The sequence below is a fragment of the Lissotriton helveticus genome, chromosome 4_1 (genome assembly GCF_964261635.1).
Source record: "Lissotriton helveticus chromosome 4_1, aLisHel1.1, whole genome shotgun sequence".
Classification (NCBI taxonomy): domain Eukaryota; kingdom Metazoa; phylum Chordata; class Amphibia; order Caudata; family Salamandridae; genus Lissotriton; species Lissotriton helveticus.
The window spans coordinates 1,879,209,614-1,879,228,030 of record NC_136063.1 but is presented as its reverse complement, the minus strand read 5'-3'; the positions used below and the strand labels follow the sequence as shown (position 1 = coordinate 1,879,228,030).

General features: G+C 49.4%; 1 protein-coding gene across 1 annotated transcript in view; it reads left to right on the top strand.

Moving 5' to 3' along the window:
- LRCH2 (leucine rich repeats and calponin homology domain containing 2) overlaps positions 1–18,417 on the top strand; it is a 973,671-nt gene that overhangs the window by 359,759 nt on the left and 595,495 nt on the right. The window lies entirely within an intron of this gene.

Below are 18,417 nucleotides of genomic sequence, written 5' to 3'. Positions count from 1 at the left end.
CATATATTTGAGTTGCTGTGCAATATGGCTTAAAGTAAAAAATACATTAAAAAAAAGCGCTATGTTGCGGTCAATGCTGGCAGTGTTATAGCGTTTGTATTTTAAGCCAAGGTTCACTGCAGCTTAACTGTGCAACATGTAAAAAAGTTGGCATACAATTTTCCTCAAAATTCTACGGCAAAAAATATGATGCAAGCTCCATCTGTTATGTCTGCATTGTTTCAGTGCATGCGCTCTGTGTCCTTTACCTGCTTCAGCAACTACGTCTACTAAGAAAGTTTCAATTCTACTAAGAAAGTTTCAATTAAGATAGGTAGATTGTATTGAAACAGCCCTGTGAAGTAATGCAGTTAATAGCTTGCTTGCGTTCTGCTTGCGACAGGGTAATGACTTGTACTCCGGGCCCCATTAATCACTGAACAGATGTAAAATATCATGCACCGGCAGGTGGGGCTTCTACAAGCAGCCGAGTTATGGCTGTCTGTCCACCAGAGCTTGAAGTGGCTTTAGGAGGAGCCCCGGATTGTCTCTTTCAGGGTTTAATTTGTATTTGTCCCCTCGTTCCTTTTTTGATCAGATAATAAGCTCAAAGGGGCAGTAAACAGGGAAGTGACTATTAATAATGCAGGGCGACCGGGTATGTGCGGCCTTCTGCGCATAATTATGGCTGAATTTGACCATATAGCTGGGCGTATGGTGACAGCATGGTAGACATCATCTCTTGCACGATGCGCCACATCACCCTTTCTACTTACACAGGAAAAGGGACTCTGTGTTCTGATTTTTTAAAAGATTTTCCTGAAAATACTGCTGCAATATGTGTTGCAAACATGTGAATTTCACAGTAAGGGAAAGTACCTAAATTAACAGGACTGCAGAGACATGAGTGCGTGTCGAAAATTAAACATGTACCTACGGGACCAGTAATGTCTGGGTTTAATGTGTGTTCCTGCACCTTCCACTGTGCAAACACCTTTAAAGGTTTTTTAGGGAGGTGTGGGAGATGGGCTGTGCAAAGCTACCAGGCACTCTGCAAAAACGAACGGGGGGGGGGGGGGGGGGTCAGGGTGGTGAGATACGGACAGTGGGAGGAGAGGGAGAGGGTGCTGAGCAACAAAATATGCAAAAAGAACAATTGATGGATGGGACTCACCTCCAGTCAGCTATCTGGGCCTAAATCCATTGTTTTTGTGCTCACCAGTCCAGTTTGGACCCAGCCATATGTAAATCAGCCTTGACACTGCTCTTGATGGGAACAATCCAGCCTGAACTTCCAGGCCAGTCTTCCCTGGTCCGGAAACAAACATCCTAGGACCAGTTTTGGGGTATCACCAATCATCAGCCAGGATAGCTTGAATCCAGTGGCATGGCGAGCATTGGACCCGTGTCTGGGCATACCCATCCCACTCAGGGTGACAACTGCAAAAAGAACAATTGATGGACAGAATTCTGAACAGGTTAATAACATGTATCGATCATGGCATCTTCTTTCATTTTCGTACATATAGAATAGTTACCCTGTATACACGGTCCTGCAACACGATTCAATAATGGACTCCCATTTTTTCAAAAAATTGAATACAAATGAATCATAAAATGAAAATGTAGGATACTTGCGATGCACAAAACGTACCTTCATACAAGAGAATAGGATGTGCACCATAAGCTTGCAAGATATGTACTTTGGTATTCCAGTCCCGGGGAAATACAAAATGTTCCTTATCTTCAGGGTCGGTGTGCTTTACCTTTATAGGGTCCGGCAATTTGAGAGTTACAGAGAGTATTGAAAATACTGAATAATTGAGCCGACGCTTACACTATGACAAATCAAGAACTCGGTTCTAAATTATCCAGTATTTATGGGAAGTTCTAGACATAAGGATCACAGTAATCTATCTTTGATATGAAGTGTTGTCTTCTAGATGCAAAAGAATGGCATCTGCTACATTAAACATTTCTGATGTATATTTCTAAAAGGAGATTCCTTCCTTTAGAATATCCCTCAGGCTGGATCTTGAGACTAGGTAGCATCATATGGATCCACTGTGACTTCATACTGCCCTGGAAGTGACTTTGTGGGGCCACATATAAATTCTACTCCTGCTCCAGTTACTTTCTTCCTTTCCATTCATTCCAATGGGATCCAAGTTTCATCCCTACTTTGTCGGTTTTCGGACGTTTTCAAAACTTTTCCACAGAGTTCTAGGGAACGATATCCCCATCGAAGACTACAGGACCTATGCTGTGAATGCAGAAAGCAGATGTTAGTCATGGCCCTGAATGAGGTATGCTTTTGGTGCCTGGACCAGGACTCAACTCAGAGTTGTGTGATAGGTATACCCTCATGCACCAGAAGGCAATTTGTGGCAAAGCTATATGTTGCTGAGCATAAGAAGTCGCAGCTTTCATGTACATTCCACTCCAAGTTGCAGGCCTGGTCTCTGTCCCAGTGTCTTTCTTACAACCGTTCCACTTCCTGCTCGTATGTCTAGCAAAATCAAGCATAAAAAAGTAAAGCAGACTTAACCCCATCCCACCACTCTCACTCCAGAGAGAAGGTGCGAGGGGGAGTCAAGATGTCAGTTGAACTCCATCCAGGTCATTGGCCATGGAGCCAGTTCCTTTGTTTGTCCCAACATGGCTGAGTTTCCAGGGCCATCGTCGACCTATAGCAGGTCGAGACCTTCAAAGAGATCATGCTTCAAATTTTCAGTGCACTTCCAGGTTCCTATGGTAAGCGTTTGTGCTCCATGGAACCTCAGTAGGGTTACCAATGACGTGTCCCTCCTCACCGCAGCCTCTTTTTTCAGGAACCATACTGACTCCCAGACAGACATCCACCCCAACCCTAAGATCCTTGTCAGTTCCTGCCAACCCTACGATAATGCAAACTCTGCTGGCACTGGTGAATGCTCCCTTGCTGATGCCCATTTCTGATTTTAAACCAATGCCAGCTCGAGAGAAGTCACGAGAGCAGAGAATACAAAAGCAAAACACATTGAATGTACCCTAACTCTAATCCTGTTCCTCTACTGTGTTGCAGCTATCAACATAGGCTTCATTTACATTGTTGCTTTGATTCTGATCCTGTGACAGAGGAGGGTACACCTCAGGATTATTGATGATGATGATGGGGAGGATAGCTTGTCCCCCCTCATTACACCGTTGATAACTTATACCTTTATTTAAAAAATGCCTGTGGGATTGATACCTTCCTTGAAACAGAGCCTGAGTTGCCACATGGGCCACTAATGAGAAAATGTGCCTCATTTGCATGTTGTTAAATGGGAGCAAAGGTTTAGATGTTGAAGTCTCAAGCTATAACATTTCTATCAAACCATTTGTTTCACTCTCAATGGAGGCCAGCTGTAACTCGAGGACTTTACGTGCCCTCCATTGAGAGTTCAACAAATGATCTGATGGAAATTCTATATCCTGGGCCTTCAACTTCTGAGTTTTTGCTTACAGAAGCTCCAATGGCTACCGGGTCGAAACCATTTTCCTGCCTGCCTGTGAACAGGCAAGTGGGCAGACGTCATAGACTGGCGCACAGTGCTCCTGATTTCCACCCAAAGCACCTGACAAGTGAAGTGAATGGTAACTCACCTGCAGACAGAAAATCCAAAGGATTGACATTTTTGACATATGTTTTCCTCTGCCAGCTTGGCAAGGCAGTCTGTAAATTTGATTTGTCTGCTCGGCCGTTACACATGCCAGTGAGATCTTGCCAGCAGCCCCGTAGGACAGTATGATTTTTTGGCCTCTCTGGCTCAGACAATACATGATGGTGAGGATGCTGACAAGTGTGTTAACTGTGAAAGTCTAGATACCACGGATCATCATAGTAGGGGAGTTGGTACTAATGTTTACCTTAATAGACATGCCTGGGTGAGGTGCAACCGGTGCTGTGGCAATGCACAAATCTTTAATTGACATGCCCTTTGATCGGTCTAGCCTCTTTGGAGAGAAGGTGACCTTTAAGGATAGCAAAGGTTTACTGCATACTTTGGGTCTGTTGACTCCAGCTAATGAATTTCTGCACCAATTCTGAAAATGTAGGGACATTTCCAGTGGTCTGGCATGTAGGGAGGGACAGCATTCCCAACCAGTGATGCAGCATACAGCCCAGTCCAATATGTGGGACACCAGTATTTCAACTTCTCACCCCCTGCTGCAAAGTCCAACAAACAGCGTTAGTTTGCCTAAAGTGGCACAAGCCATACCAGTGGGGATAGGGGGGGGGTGGGGCAACATGAAGCGCTTCTTTCTAGTTTAGTGCTCCAGCACATCTGACAGATCGGTCTTGCAAATTGTTCAAACAGGGTATGCCTTACCGTTTCTTTTTGGCATATCAGAGGTACGCTTGTTGTTCACCAAGGGTATCACAGAGAAGGTAGCAGACTTAGAGAAATCAAGGGTTGTTAATTTCACTAGTTCCTCGTCCCTGAAAAACGGGTGGCCTCAGGCCTATATTGAACCTCCAACCCCTGATTGCCTTCTTATGAAAAACATATCAAAATGCTCACAATGGTTCTGATCATATCTGCTCTAGACCTGGAAGACTGGATGGTATCCTTGGACTTGAAGAATGCGTATTTGCCTGTACCTGTTTTGCAGTCCCCCATGTGTTACCTGCAGGTCAAGTTGGGCCAGGAGCACGTTCATTTTATCATGCTTCTCTTCGGCTGAACCAGTGCCCGTCGAGTGTTCACGAAAGTGATGGTGGTGGTTGCTGTCCATCTTTGGACATCAAGGGTTGCTGTATTACTGTACTGGATGGCTGGCTGCTGATGGAGGACCTGCCGCAGACAGTTGTGGCCTACCTCCCTACTACGGTGGAACATTGTTGGGTTTCATCAATAACGAGCTGAAGTCCTACCTAATTGCCTTACAGATTCTTCCATTCACTGGGGCTATCCTGGACTTGGTGGAGTTTCGGGCTTCTCTGCTGCAACAACCTCATGACATTCGGGCTATGATCCTGATTTTTAGTTTTAATAAAGCACATAGCTACCCATACAGGGCTTTCCAGTGCTAATACAGTAGGAATTAACACAGTGATGCTGAGTAAAAGAGCCATGTTTTGAGATGTTTCTTGCACACTGTTTCACTGGGATTAAGACAAAGCTGAAGCAGGAAGGAGTTCCACAGTTTGGAGGACCAATAACTAAATGAGCATCCTCCAGCTCTGGCTCTCCTGAACCTTGGTTGTATTGCTAAATTTGATCGTATGGCCGAATCAGGGCTTTGATGAACCTAGGTCATAGTCTTTGAAGGTCCTGTAAACAATTCATAGTGCCTTAAAGTTAACCCTTTTTTACAGGGGAAGCCAGGCGAGTAGGGGCAAGTGAACGGACACTGAATGCTATTTAGGTATGCGGAGTAGCTGTTGTTCTGCAGCATTTCATATTGTCTGCAGTCGTTTGAGGGAGACTGCAAGACCCCCAGATAAAGCACAGTGCCATTTTCCAGGTGAGAGAGGACAGGCGCCGTAACTTTGGTCTGTTGTGTATGGTTGGATTATGACTGTTAGAACTGGGATTTCTGGTTGGCTAAGGCTTACGCCAAAGCAAGGCAGAAACCACCATTCTAGTCAGGGCAAGGGGGTCACACGCCAAGATAACCCCTGCTCACCTCCTTGGTAGCTTGGCAGGAGCAGACAGGCTTATCCCGGAGGCAATGTGTAAAGCATTTGCGCACGCACACAACAGCAACAACATCCTAGGCACACCACAAAAGGAACTCCACACAAGGTTATATAAAAATAACTTTTGTATTGTCAAAACACAGCAGATAGTAATCACACAATATACATTGTGCCAACTGGCACGGGCAATATTCACACAGGATTATTTACACCAGGACAGGGCCACATGGGCCACTGTCAGAATCAACACTTAGCAGAAATAGCACTTCTAGAACTTAGAATAAGTGTAGCACAAAATAACAGTTATAGGTCACAACCAGTAACCACTGGTAAAGGTAGGTAACACTACGCCATACTAATAACCATAGGCCTAGATCACGCATGGACACATAACATCTCTAGTATAACATACTAGGCAAAGCAAACTTCTAAGCATGACCCTCTTTAGAAGTATAACACAAGCATAAAGGAAAAGCACATTACGCAGCAATCACATTTAGCCCTAAACCGTAGAAATACAGTAGGCAATCTCCTCACTAGTCTAAACACATTAGACTCTGCCTCCTAAAAATAAATCACATTTAAGGGCGTACCTCACAGTGAAGTAAACTCTCACTGACAAACCCACATAGGTAAAATAACCTCATAATCATAGTAACATCACATTGCGCAAAAATCACATTAGGGCCTTGCGCCCTACCCATATACCAGCCCCCTGGCCAACTGGCCATCTCAAGAAGGGGCTCAAATGCCCTGTGTCCAGAATGTCAGGGCGCGCTGCCAATGCAGCGGCAGTCAGGGGTGCGCCACCGTCGCAAACCTAAACGTTGCAGCTGCCCACTAATTGCTGGGCAGCTGAGGACACTCACAAGGGCCTAAACGCTGCAGCTGGCACTAAGTGCTGCACAGCTGTGGAAGGCCTGGCACCTCTGTGCCATCTCTGTCCCTCCCAGGGACTCTCTCTCAATTGCGCCTACACGGTGCAGCTGCCCACTACTTGCTGGGCAGCTGGGAGGAAAACTGCGGCATGGGCTCTCATTGGCCCTTAGGGCAAACTGCGCCGCAGGGTTGGAGCCACACAGGCTCTCAGACAGCTGAGGGGCGTTGGAGCCATCTGGCTCTGTGAATTCTCTGCCCCCAAATGGTTGGAGCCCTCTGGCGCTAGGGATCTATATATGCCCTGGTGGAGCACACTAGCGCTCTGAAAATAATCAGGCCCCCAAATGGTGGGGCTTCTCAGGGCTCAACAACCAATGTACCACCTTGAGCCTCTCAGGCTCCGAAACAAAGTGCCTCCAAATCACGGGGGAGCGGCTCACTGCCAAATGGGGCCACCCGAGACACCAACAGTAACATAAGAGCAGCCTTCTGCAGAGCGGGGCTGCTCAGATCACGGCACCAGCAGGGTACGCGAACTCGCACCTCCCACCCCAGACGGCTTTCACTCACCGGCTTCCTGGATGTGGGGGCAGCGCGTCTCCTTCTCCTCATCGCCCGGCAGCAGCGCTTCTCTCGTGGGCAAAGGCGGGGCTCTCCCTGACACATGGGAGCCCGGCGGAACAGCTGCTCCTTCAGCGAAGACGGGCGTTCTCCAAACACGGACGCGGCTCCACAGACGAGCCCCTCGTGACGTTGCGGCTTCTTCTCCCAAGTCGGCCAATCACAGTGCGGCTTCCGGTATGAGCCCCTCGTCGACGTGACAATTCTTCTAATGCGGCCCAATCACCTCGCGGCTTACAGGACGAGCCTCCCGCAGCCCGCCAATGACAGCGCGGCGCCTCGGGAAAGCTTCTTTCAGCCAGCCAATCTCAGTGCGGCCCCTCCGGTTCTTCGGCCGCAGCTCCGGGCTGAGGACGGCGATTTCTCTGGCGCCAAATGAAGGGTAGGCTGCCTCGTAAGGCCAAATAAACGTAGCAGCTAGGTGGGCACTCGCTGAGTGGGTAGATAAACGGGGTGGCACCCGTAGACTATAATAAAATCGCAAAAGACGCAGGGTGGGCACCTGCGCACCCTGGGGCATACGAAGGGCAGGAGCGCTTCCCCCAGTGGGAAAACGACAGCGCTCTGCCCAGAAAAGTAGAATAAAGCGCTCAGAAGGCGCTAGGGCATAGGCCCCAGGAATGACCCCTACCACCAGAAGGGTCCCACTAAGTCCTGGATCTCAAAAACAAAGGTCCTAGGGGCAAAGTGAAGCAAAGGGGACCCCAAGAAAGAAAAGATCCTCCAGGCATCCAGGTCCATCAGGTATCCAGGGGCTGGGCAGGGCCCAGGGAGGCAAGCCTTGCCTGGGCCCAAGCAGCAGCACGCCCCTGGCAGGATTCAAGTAGCAAGACAAGAACACTGACATGAGGTCACAGCCCCTCATTTATACAGCAAAATCCTTTGTCTAGCAGGGTGTAGGCAATGTGAGAACCAGCTACAACTGGTTATGGGAAACTTCCTTTCACTGGCCAGGCTAGGGACATCAGACGCACCACAGGGGGTGGAGCCAGCATTGTGGAGGGAAGGACCAGCCCTATTCAGGTCCCAGGTGTACCCCTCCCTCACATCAGCATGCTAATCTCTCCATTCACCACCGGGGCAGACCCATCCAGACTCTTGGAGCCAGGCTCACCAGCCAGCTCCAGCCAATCACGTGCCAGCACACACACTACACACGCACACCCATGTCTATAAGTGGCACTTCCACACTAGACACAATTATGCCACATACATCATTGCGCAGCATTCAATCTCACGAGTTCGCACATACCAAACTCGACCCTGCACTCCCCACACATCAGGAACTACCATGGTCACACATATTCCCCATGCATTCCTATGGGAGGGCAGGTTACTCACCACACATACACAGAGAGCTCACGCACTTTACACTGTACCACAGTGAAAAAGTGCGCAGAGACCTAAAATCACCAACACCAGGTAACAGAAACAGGCTAGGCAAAAGCAAAAAGTTTCGGAGTGAACCTGCCACAAAGGGCCAGGTCCAACAATGACAAACTGTGTCTGATATCTAGCAAGATAACAGCAGTTTCGCCCCTGTCCAGCGTCCAATTTAGTTCCTTTGATTTTGCCTGATTTGCAGATTCCATGCTACTATGAGGCTGATAGCCAAACTGGGAAGCATAAAGAATATTTTGTGCCTCATTAAAAGTTGAGAGCTGTTGATTGATATGTTTTTCAAGCAGTATAGTGGCAAAAGGCAACAAGGAGATGGGATTACATTTTTCAGGCTTGACTGCTTCCATTAGACATTCTAACCAGGGGTACTACCACTGCATGCTTCCATGCCGGAGGTACAGTAGCAGAAGAGACGGCAATGTTCAACACTTCCACCAATAAAGGATACAAAACCGTGTCAGTGACTTGATAAATCTTTGGCTGAGCTGGATCCAGAGGGGAAACTGATTTATTAGTATCAGCGAATGCAGTCAAAGCAGGTATTGAAAGAGGTTGGGAACAAGAGAGAATATGTCCACGACTGGGAGGTTTGATGTAGGAAATTAACACATTCATAGCAGAATCCGGGAAAATAGCATAAATTGACCTGATCTTACTGGGAAAATACAGCTAATTCACTACATCTGGTTGGTGTTGGGCAAGGCAGAGATGTCTTAGTGGTAAGGTCCAGGAAAGACATAATAATAGTTAACATCTCTGTGGCAGTTTCAGTTATGGAACCAGTGGAGTATGGTTTTGAGCCTTTCTTTGCCTCTTTACCTCATATATCCTGCTTGTCAACCATGTCAGATACAACATGTGAGCTTTGCAATCTCAGTGGGCCCAGCATCAAAGCTGCTTTTCTGGCACAATTCATGTCCCAGAGGAGACAGCTGCGGCAGACCACTGTTCCTTACTCTCCCAGAACTGACAGTGGGGACAGATACATTGCTGCTGGGTTGGCATATTGGACCACCTGGTGAAGGTGGATATCATATGGCTTTGTCTCCAATGGAGGACTGCCTCTGCATCATCCTCCGGAAGTTACTCACACTCATTTGATAGATACTTCTACATGCAGAATCCTGAACTGTTGTATAATCCTGGGCATCAGACCTGATCCGAAAAACTTATATGCTGTATGATGCAGGGATGGGGTGCTGTCTTTGTATTGATGCGAGAAATTACATTGGGCAACTTCACCTAAGCCATATAGCGCTCAACTTAGTACAACAATGTCAGTTCCCTTTTTTTCACGAACCCTCGTTGCAGATCCAGAACTTGCTCTGAGAGAGAGTGTGTGAAAATTCTTCCCACAAAAATGTAATAAAAGTAGCAGTTATAAGTGTTCCCCAAAGCATTCCGGCTTCAAAAATTGTAGGGACTGAGAAGGTTTATAAGTGCTCTACAATTCCCACAGGATCTTCATGCTCGGAGCTGCAGTTAGTGATGGAAATGTTGGATTTGTCACCTGCCTCTCTCCCTGGCTCTGTAATCATAGCCCGCCCTCAAGACGCCAAACCATCTACCTGCATTTATACCGGCAGACCCAAACTTTCTGGTGCCTGGGGTAGAATCATTCAACACGGTGTTCAGTATGTTTGCCTGGGAGATGACCCCCTCTGGTGCACCTTCGGGCCTCATGAGAGAGTAAGGCACGCCTCTCTTCATGTCTCTTGCCATTGGTAGGCACACTACTGGTGCCTGCCGTCTTTCAGGTGTCCCTCTTAACGCTGGCACAGAGATACACCTTCACCTGTTCGGTTTTGAGGGCTACCAATGTTACTTTACCATGATCATCCCTTCCAGCGATGTTGGACTCCACACCTCCAGGCTGCATTAGGATACCCTCGTAGCAGAACCAGTGGCACATCACAAATCCATAAGTGAGGCGGAAATGCTGTTGAAGGAAGAGGTGTATCGCTGTGAAAGCATGTCCTGTGACTAAATGATCCATGAACTCCTCAGCTCAAATTATTATCCCTTCGACCTATTTGGGATGGGGGAAACCTCTGATCAGCTCACTGAATTTGCTGACATCTCCTCAGCCAGTGGTCAGAATATCTCCCCAGAAATGGAGTTCCCTTTTGCTCCTCTGACCCCAGAAGTCACATCCTTTCACACAGTAGTGAAAAAAGCTATGCAGGTGCTAAGCTTGCCCCTTCCCTCTGTGGACATCAAGACTTATGTCCTCACAGAGGTCCTCCCACTGTCAACAAATTGCTCCAGAGAACTTGCTCCCTTTCAATGATGCCTTATTGAAATGTCTTGGCACTAGTTCTGGTGGTGCAGGAGAAGACTGCTTAAATGCGGGCAGTAAATAGACTAGTAGCATGATGCTATCGCCCAACACCTGGCGACTCACCCTTTTTTCTATTCACCCATCTCCAGAAAGCCTAGTTATTCCAATTTCCTATACTTCTGGCCGGAAACAATGAGGCTGTCAAGGGATTTGGTTAACAGCTAATCACCCGACTGTGTAGCTGAATATCAGATCCAAAATCTGGAGCCTGCGTTTCTTTACAGATTATGAGTTATTATGGGCATCTTTGCCAAACAGCGCACTCCACGGGTGCATATAAGGGGATGGTGCTACGCCCCAGTCTCTGAGGCCTCTACCTTTTATGCTTGGAGATTGAGCAGGGATATCTAAGCTTCTGTAGTAGGGGATCTCTGTGTATAGTCATAATCTAGTGAATAGTCCCGCCCATGTGCGTGGACCCCGGAGCAATCAAAAATAATCTCTTAAAGTGTCGAAAAAATGCATAACTGCACAGACACTTAAGAGAGAATTTAAAGACAGATAATGCAGCCTATAAAAGGCTACACTGTCCAGTACTTCAACTAGAAATTCCACCACAAAATCCACAAAACAGCAAAGTCTGTACAGATTTCCCTTGCTTTAACAGCAAACACCCTCTGGAATGATAGAGAGGAGGACCTGGACAGACAAGCCCCATAGGCTGCCATTATGTGGCTCAGAACAGGATACTGTGCCTTTAAGAGAACCTTCCAGAACTTCACAGTATCCCAGAATGCCCTGCAGGTCCCATTTACTTTCAGTTCTTTTTTCCGGCTCCTGCAAGCAGGACCCTGGAGCATTGAGCTCTCCCTTTTCAAGGGTTTATTGGTGATTTTTCACTATTAATTTCGTTTTGAGTGCTTCTAAAGTACTTTAGTGCTGTTCTTCTTAGTTTTTACTCCCTTTTGATGTCAAATATGCCTGCATTATTTGACAAATGCCCGGAGTGCTCCAGGAAGAAGGCCAAATCGGATTCACATGAGGTGTGTATCCTCTGCCTTCCATCTTCCCATGTCCCAGAGGAGTGTGAGATTTGTCAGGGCTTCTCTGGCAGGACCCTGAAGGAAAGAAAGAAGATCAGGCTTCAGGGACTCGAGGAAAGAAGGCTGAAGGCACAAGGTGGGTCTGGAGGGGCTCCTTCTACCCATGCTGAGGCCTCTGGGGGGCTCCCCAGGGGCAGGAAGACCAGCAAACGTGCCCACTCTCTGTCTGGGTCGATTGCTGAGACCACGACGTCGAGAGGAATGACTGCGGTCTGTTCACCGTCCCCCCAGGGCTCTGGGGCGAAGCGCCGTCGAAGTCTCCAGTGACAATTTCGTCGTCATCCTCGTCGGTCTCGACGTCGAGTGATCGACGTCGAAGGGCCCGGCGTCAGCGCTCGCCGTCGAAGCGACACCGCCGTTTGCCGTCGGCGAAGAGGAGGAGAACATCGACGTCGAGGGGATCCTCGTCGTCGAAGAGTGGCCTGACGTCGAGGCGGAAGAGGTCGCCGTCGAGGCGGAAGAGGTCGCTGTCGAGGCGAAAGAGGTCGCCGTCGAGGCGGTCGAGGTCGCAGTCGAGGCGGTCAAGGTCGACGTCGAGGCGGAAGAGGTCGCCGTTGAGGCGCCAGAGATCGCCGTCGAGACGCAAGAGGTCGTCGTCGAGACATGAGAGATCAACGTCAAAGCATTCGAAGTCGACGTCGAGGCATGGACATCGGTCGACGTCGAGAAAGAGACGATCGATGTCGAGGGACAAACGCTTGCCGTCTGGTCACCGTTCTTCGACGTCGAAGAAACGGGAGAAGAGGCCTGATGCCATGGGAGGCTCCCCGACGTCCCAGGCTGGTGGTGGACACCGGGCTCGGTGTATTCCGAGGTGTACACGCCTTCGCGAGTTACGCCTCCATTGCCGAGGGGTCTCCCTCCAAGGGCTCCTACCCCTCCTCCTTTGCCTCCGCTTCCGCAACCTGTACCTTGACCTCAGGTGGAGAAGCCTCCTCCGGTGCCTCCGAGGTCGGTTTTGTTGCCCAGGTTTCCGACACCTCCCAAGGGGACTCCTAAGCCGCAGGCCCCGGCAAAACCTAAGACGCCCGCGCCGGTGGAACCGGCAGAGCGCCTGAGGCCTAGGAAGTCCAGATCGCGCTCCGGACGGAGAGGAAGATCTAGGAGTCGGCGCAGATCCTCCATGAGATCTAGGCGCCACCATAGGAGGCGAGGGTCCAGGTCACGCACGGACTCCTCCAGGACGCGCTCCTATTCGCCGACCTTGTCGGATACCCCGGGGACAAGGGTGTCTCCGGTGGACGACATCAGCACGTTCCAGGAGGTTCTCCTGAGGGGGGCTACGAAGTTGGGCATCACGGTGACGGCTCCTACACCTACGACGTCCGTGATATTCTAGACGCTTCACAAGAAGCATCTGTCTCGCCCTCTGCTGCCATTGGTGCCTGGGCTGGTCGAGCCTGCGGAGGAGCTGTTTCTTACGCCTGCGGTGGTGAAGGCCGCTCCCTCCCGACTGCTGAAGAAGTACAGAGCACCGGATACGGACCCGGCCTTCCTGCGGATGGACCCAGTGCCCGACTCAGTGATAGTGACGGCGGCCAGGAAGTTACACTCTACCTCCCCGTCCTCCACAGTGCCGCCTGATAAGGAAAGCCGATGGATTGATTCAGCTGGGCGTAAGGCTTGTGGAACTTCTTCCACGACCATGAAAGCCTCCAGCGATTCGGCTTTGCTGGGGCGGTACAGCCGTGCCCTGTGGGACTCCCTGGAACAGTTCGCAGACCTTCTGCCACGTGACAAGAAGGAGGACTTCCTCGAAATACTTAAGGAAGGGATGCTGGTTTCAAACCAGGTCATTAGCGCGGCTGCGGATATCTCGCTGTTGGCAGCCCATGGTTACTGTCACGGAATCAACCAGCGCCGCCATGCTTGGCTCAGGCTAACGTCACTCAAGCCGGAGGCCCAGCAGCGGGTGGCCAATCTGCCCTTTTCCGGAGAGACACTGTTTGGAAAACACGCCGATGATGAGATGGCCCGCATGAAGGCGGAGGCGGAGACCCTAACGGCTGTGGGCTTGGAGAAGCCCAAAGAAAAGAAGTCCTACCGCCCGTTCCAGAGACGGTTCGGTGCACAGGGAAAAGGACGTGGACAGTCTTCGGGACAGCAGCAGCAACAACAGCAGCAGTTCCGGCGACCCTTCCAAAAGCGCCAGAGGGGTAGAGGTGGACAACAGTCCTCTACCGCTACCAAAGGCCCGGCCCGGTCTCGACCCTGAGCGGTTACTTCCCCTTCATCCGTTAACCGGTCCGGTGGTGGGAAGCATTCAACTTTTTCTGGCAGAGTGGAGAAAAATTACTCAGGACAAGTGGGTGCTGAATATTGTTTGCAATGGATACAGTCTTCGGTTCATCAGCCCTCCTCCGTCGATTCCTCCGGTCAGCTCGCAGTATCAACTGCGCGAGCTCCAGGCGGAGGCCGATATCCTGTTAAGGAAAAGGGCGATAGAAGACGTGCCTCTGTCTCAAAGAGGAAGAGGTCTGTACTCCCGGTTCTTTCTGGTCCGCAAGAAGGACAAGAACGAACTCAGGCCCATTCTGGACTTGCGACAAGCAAACAGGTGGATTTGCAGAGAGAAGTTTCGCATGCTGTCGTTGCATCAGATTTATCCTCAGTTGCAACAGGGAGACTGGCTATGTGCAATAGACCTACAGGATGCGTACTTCCATGTGCCCATTGCACACAAACACAGGAAGTTCCTGCGATTTCAAGTCGGCACCAATCACTATCAGTACACAGTACTCCCGTTCGGGCTGAAGTCTGCGCCCAGGACTTTCTCGAAGTGCATGGCAGTGGTAGCAGCACACCTGAGGAAGAACAAGGTGTTTGTCTACCCGTACCTAGACGATTGGTTGATCAAGGCCTCCTCCTTCTTGGAAGCTCATGCGCACTTCCAGAAGACGTGCGTTCTTTTGAACAAGCTGGGGTTGCACATCAACATGTCCAAGTCTGTCCCGACTCCGGTCCAGTGCATTCAGTACTTGGGGGCCACCATCGATACGAGGTCAGCAAGCGTGTCTCCTTCGGAGGAGCGACGATTATCGCTTCGTCGGAAGGCTCACGCTCTTCTGACCACTCCTTCTACAACAGTGAGGACGGTGTCTTCTCTGCTGGGATCGATGGCCTCTTGTATCTTCCTGACGCCACATGTGCGGCTGCACATGAGACCGCTGCAGGAGTGCTTGGAGGATCAGTGGGACCAAAGGAGAGGATCTTGGGACGACAAGATACGACTGTCTCTGCATGCTCTTCAGTCTCTGAAGTGGTGGTGTTCAGCGGAGAATCTCCTCAAGGGGGTTCCCTTCCACAAGGACATTCCCACTCAGACTATCGTGACGGATGCGTCTCTCCAGGGCTGGGGAGCACACTCCGGAGACTTACAGATTCAAGGGACGTGGTCCCCGACTGAGTCCACGTACCACATCAATTTCCTGGAACTCAGAGCTGTCCACTTGGCACTGAAGGTCTTTCACCCGTCCTTCCAGACCAACTCTTTGCTTGTGCAGACGGACAATACGACCACAATGTATTACCTCAACAAGCAGGGGGGCTCGAGATCACGCACCCTGTCGCAGGAAGCGCAGGCGATCTGGCACTGGCTTCTGGCCCGAGGGCTGACGATAACGGCCACCCATCTGCCAGGTGTGCAGAATGTTCAGGCAGACACACTGAGCAGACTGATTCAGGAAAACCACGAATGGGTCATAAACGACGAAGTACTAGGAGAAGTCTTCGCAAGGTGGGGAACTCCAGACGTAGATCTGTTCGCCACCGCAGAAAACAGCAAATGCCGAGACTTCGCCTCCAGGTACTACCAGCCGGGGACGCTGGGGAATGCGTTGTGGATCGACTGGTCGAACAGCTTTCTGTACGCTTTTCCGCCCATTCCCCTGATTCCGACGGTTCTCATCAAGCTGTCCCAGTCCAGGGCGCGGATGATACTGATTGCCCCGGAATGGCCCAGGCAGTGGTGGTTCACGGACCTGCTTCACCGGTCTCTCCTTCCTCACATGAAGTTGCCGTGCAGGCCGGACCTTCTCACGAAGTTCGGGGGGCTGATGTTGCAACCCAACCTCTCGTCTTTGAGTTTGGCGGCATGGCTCCTGAGATAGTGCAATATGGCCATCTTAATCTCTCAGAGGATTGCATGGACATACTGAAGGAGGCTAAGCGCCCTTCCATTAGGACTTCTTATGCTTACAAGTGGAAGAGGTTTTGTATCTGGTGCAAGTCCAAGAACTATGACCCCACGACATGTAAGGAAGATGTCATCCTTCCATACCTTCTGCATCTGGCGCAGTCGGGCCTTAATGTCCATTCCATTAAGGTCCATCTGGCTGCATTGACTGCCTACAGGAAATGCCCTTCACAGACTTCCTTCTTCCAGATCCCTGTGATCAAAGACTTTTTGGAAGGCTTGAAGAAAGTGTTTCCTCCTGTCAGGCTTCCTTCGCCTTCATGGGAACTGAATGTGGTGCTGTCCAGATTGATGAAGGAGCCTTTTGAACCTATTCATAAGGCTTCGTTGCAGCACCTGTCCTGGAAGGCGGCGTTCCTCGTGGCCATTACATCGGCCCGCAGGGTGAGTGAAATTCAGGCGTTGTGTTGCCAAGAACCTTATACTGTATTTCATGCTGCTAAGGTTGTTATGCGTACTCACCCTAAGTTTCTTCCCAAGGTTATTTCTGATTTTCATGTCAACCAGACTATAACTTTGCCTACGTTTTTGCAGAATCCTTCATCTCCAGCGGAAAGGTCTTTACATTCCCTGGATGTTCAGAGGGTGTTGAAATTTTATCTGGATAAAACCAGGGATATTCGTAGGTCGGACCAATTGTTTGTCAATTATGGATCGGTCAGGACAGGTCTTGCTACCTCTAAGCAGTCCATCTCTAGGACTACAATTGTGTTACCAAAAAGCTAATAAGACCTTAGGGGGTAAACCTTAGGCTCATTCCACCAGGGGCAAAGCTGCCACGACTGCTTTGCTCCGTGATGTGCCAATTGCAGAAATCTGCAAGGCGGCCACTTGGAAGTCGGTTCATACCTTTGCTAAGCATTACTGCCTGGACACTGATGCCAGGGCAGACGCTCAGGTTGGGCAGGCTTCGCTGCGAAATCTGTTCGCACAATAGCGGTGTTATTTCTCGTTCTCCACCACCGCTTTGGTGTGGGGATGGGCTTGCCATTCTATTCACTAGATTATGACTATACACAGAGATCCCCTACTACAGAAGGAGTAGTTTCTGTCCTGTAACTCCAGTTCTGTAGAAGGGGTATCTCTGTTATAGTCATAAGCGCCCGCCCTCCTCCCCGGTGGAGAGAGATATTCATGTCAGTAATGCTACAGGTCTGGCGTGTTACGCCTTCAAAAAGAGCTGAAAGTAAATGGGATCTGCAGGGCATTCTGGGATACTGTGAAGTTCTGGAAGGTTCTCTTAAAGGCACAGTATCCTGTTCTGAGCCACATAATGGCAGCCTATGGGGCTTGTCTGTCCAGGTCCTCCTCTCTATCATTCCAGAGGGTGTTTGCTGTTAAAGCAAGGGAAATCTGTACAGACTTTGCTGTTTTGTGGATTTTGTGGTGGAATTTCTAGTTGAAGTACTGGACAGTGTAGCCTTTTATAGGCTGCATTATCTGTCTTTAAATTCTCTCTTAAGTGTCTGTGCAGTTCTGCATTTTTTCGACACTTTAAGAGATTATTTTTGATTGCTCCGGGGTCCACGCACATGGGCTGGACTATTCACTAGATTATGACTATAACCGAGATACCCCTACTACAGAACTGGAGTTACAGGACAGAAACTACTCCTTCTTTCAGCTATCACCTGAGGGGATGGATTTCATACTGTCAGCTCATCACCCTTTAAAAAATCTATTTAATCTGGGAAATTGAACAGTTTTGTTTCATGGTGGGCAGTCAACCATGTGGAATCCTCACAAGCCTCACTATCAGATGTCCTATAACTTTGCACTCTCTCTAGCTCAGAGTCTCCTAGTAGAGAGTTCCCTATTTAAGTCCCTTATTGTGATAAGGTTCCTTAAGGTGTTGCCCAATCTGTACCCTCCAACTCCAAAGAGGTCTATTGCAGAAATCTGCAAGGCAGCAATGTGGGCACTCGAAGGTGTGTAAGGATAGGCGCTGTGTCAGGTTGGTCAGGTACGTTCTGCAAGATTTCCTTATATAACTATCCATCAGTCCTCCTCCAGGTAAGCTACCAAGCAGTAAGGTACTGCTTGAGAATCTATTCAACAGGTGAGCAATGTGCAGGTAGAAGTATCCATCAGAAGAAAACGTTACTTTAGATAATTATCTTTCTGGTGGACCTATCTGAAAATTCCTCACTGATCCAAAAAACCTCCTTGTCTTAAGGAAGGAAGTACAGGAATAGATTATCCAGATGCCAGTTATACATTTGAAACGGCACTTTATTCTAATTGAGGTTTCTCTTTCTGCTGGGCTCTAAGGCTTGGGAAAATTGAGCAG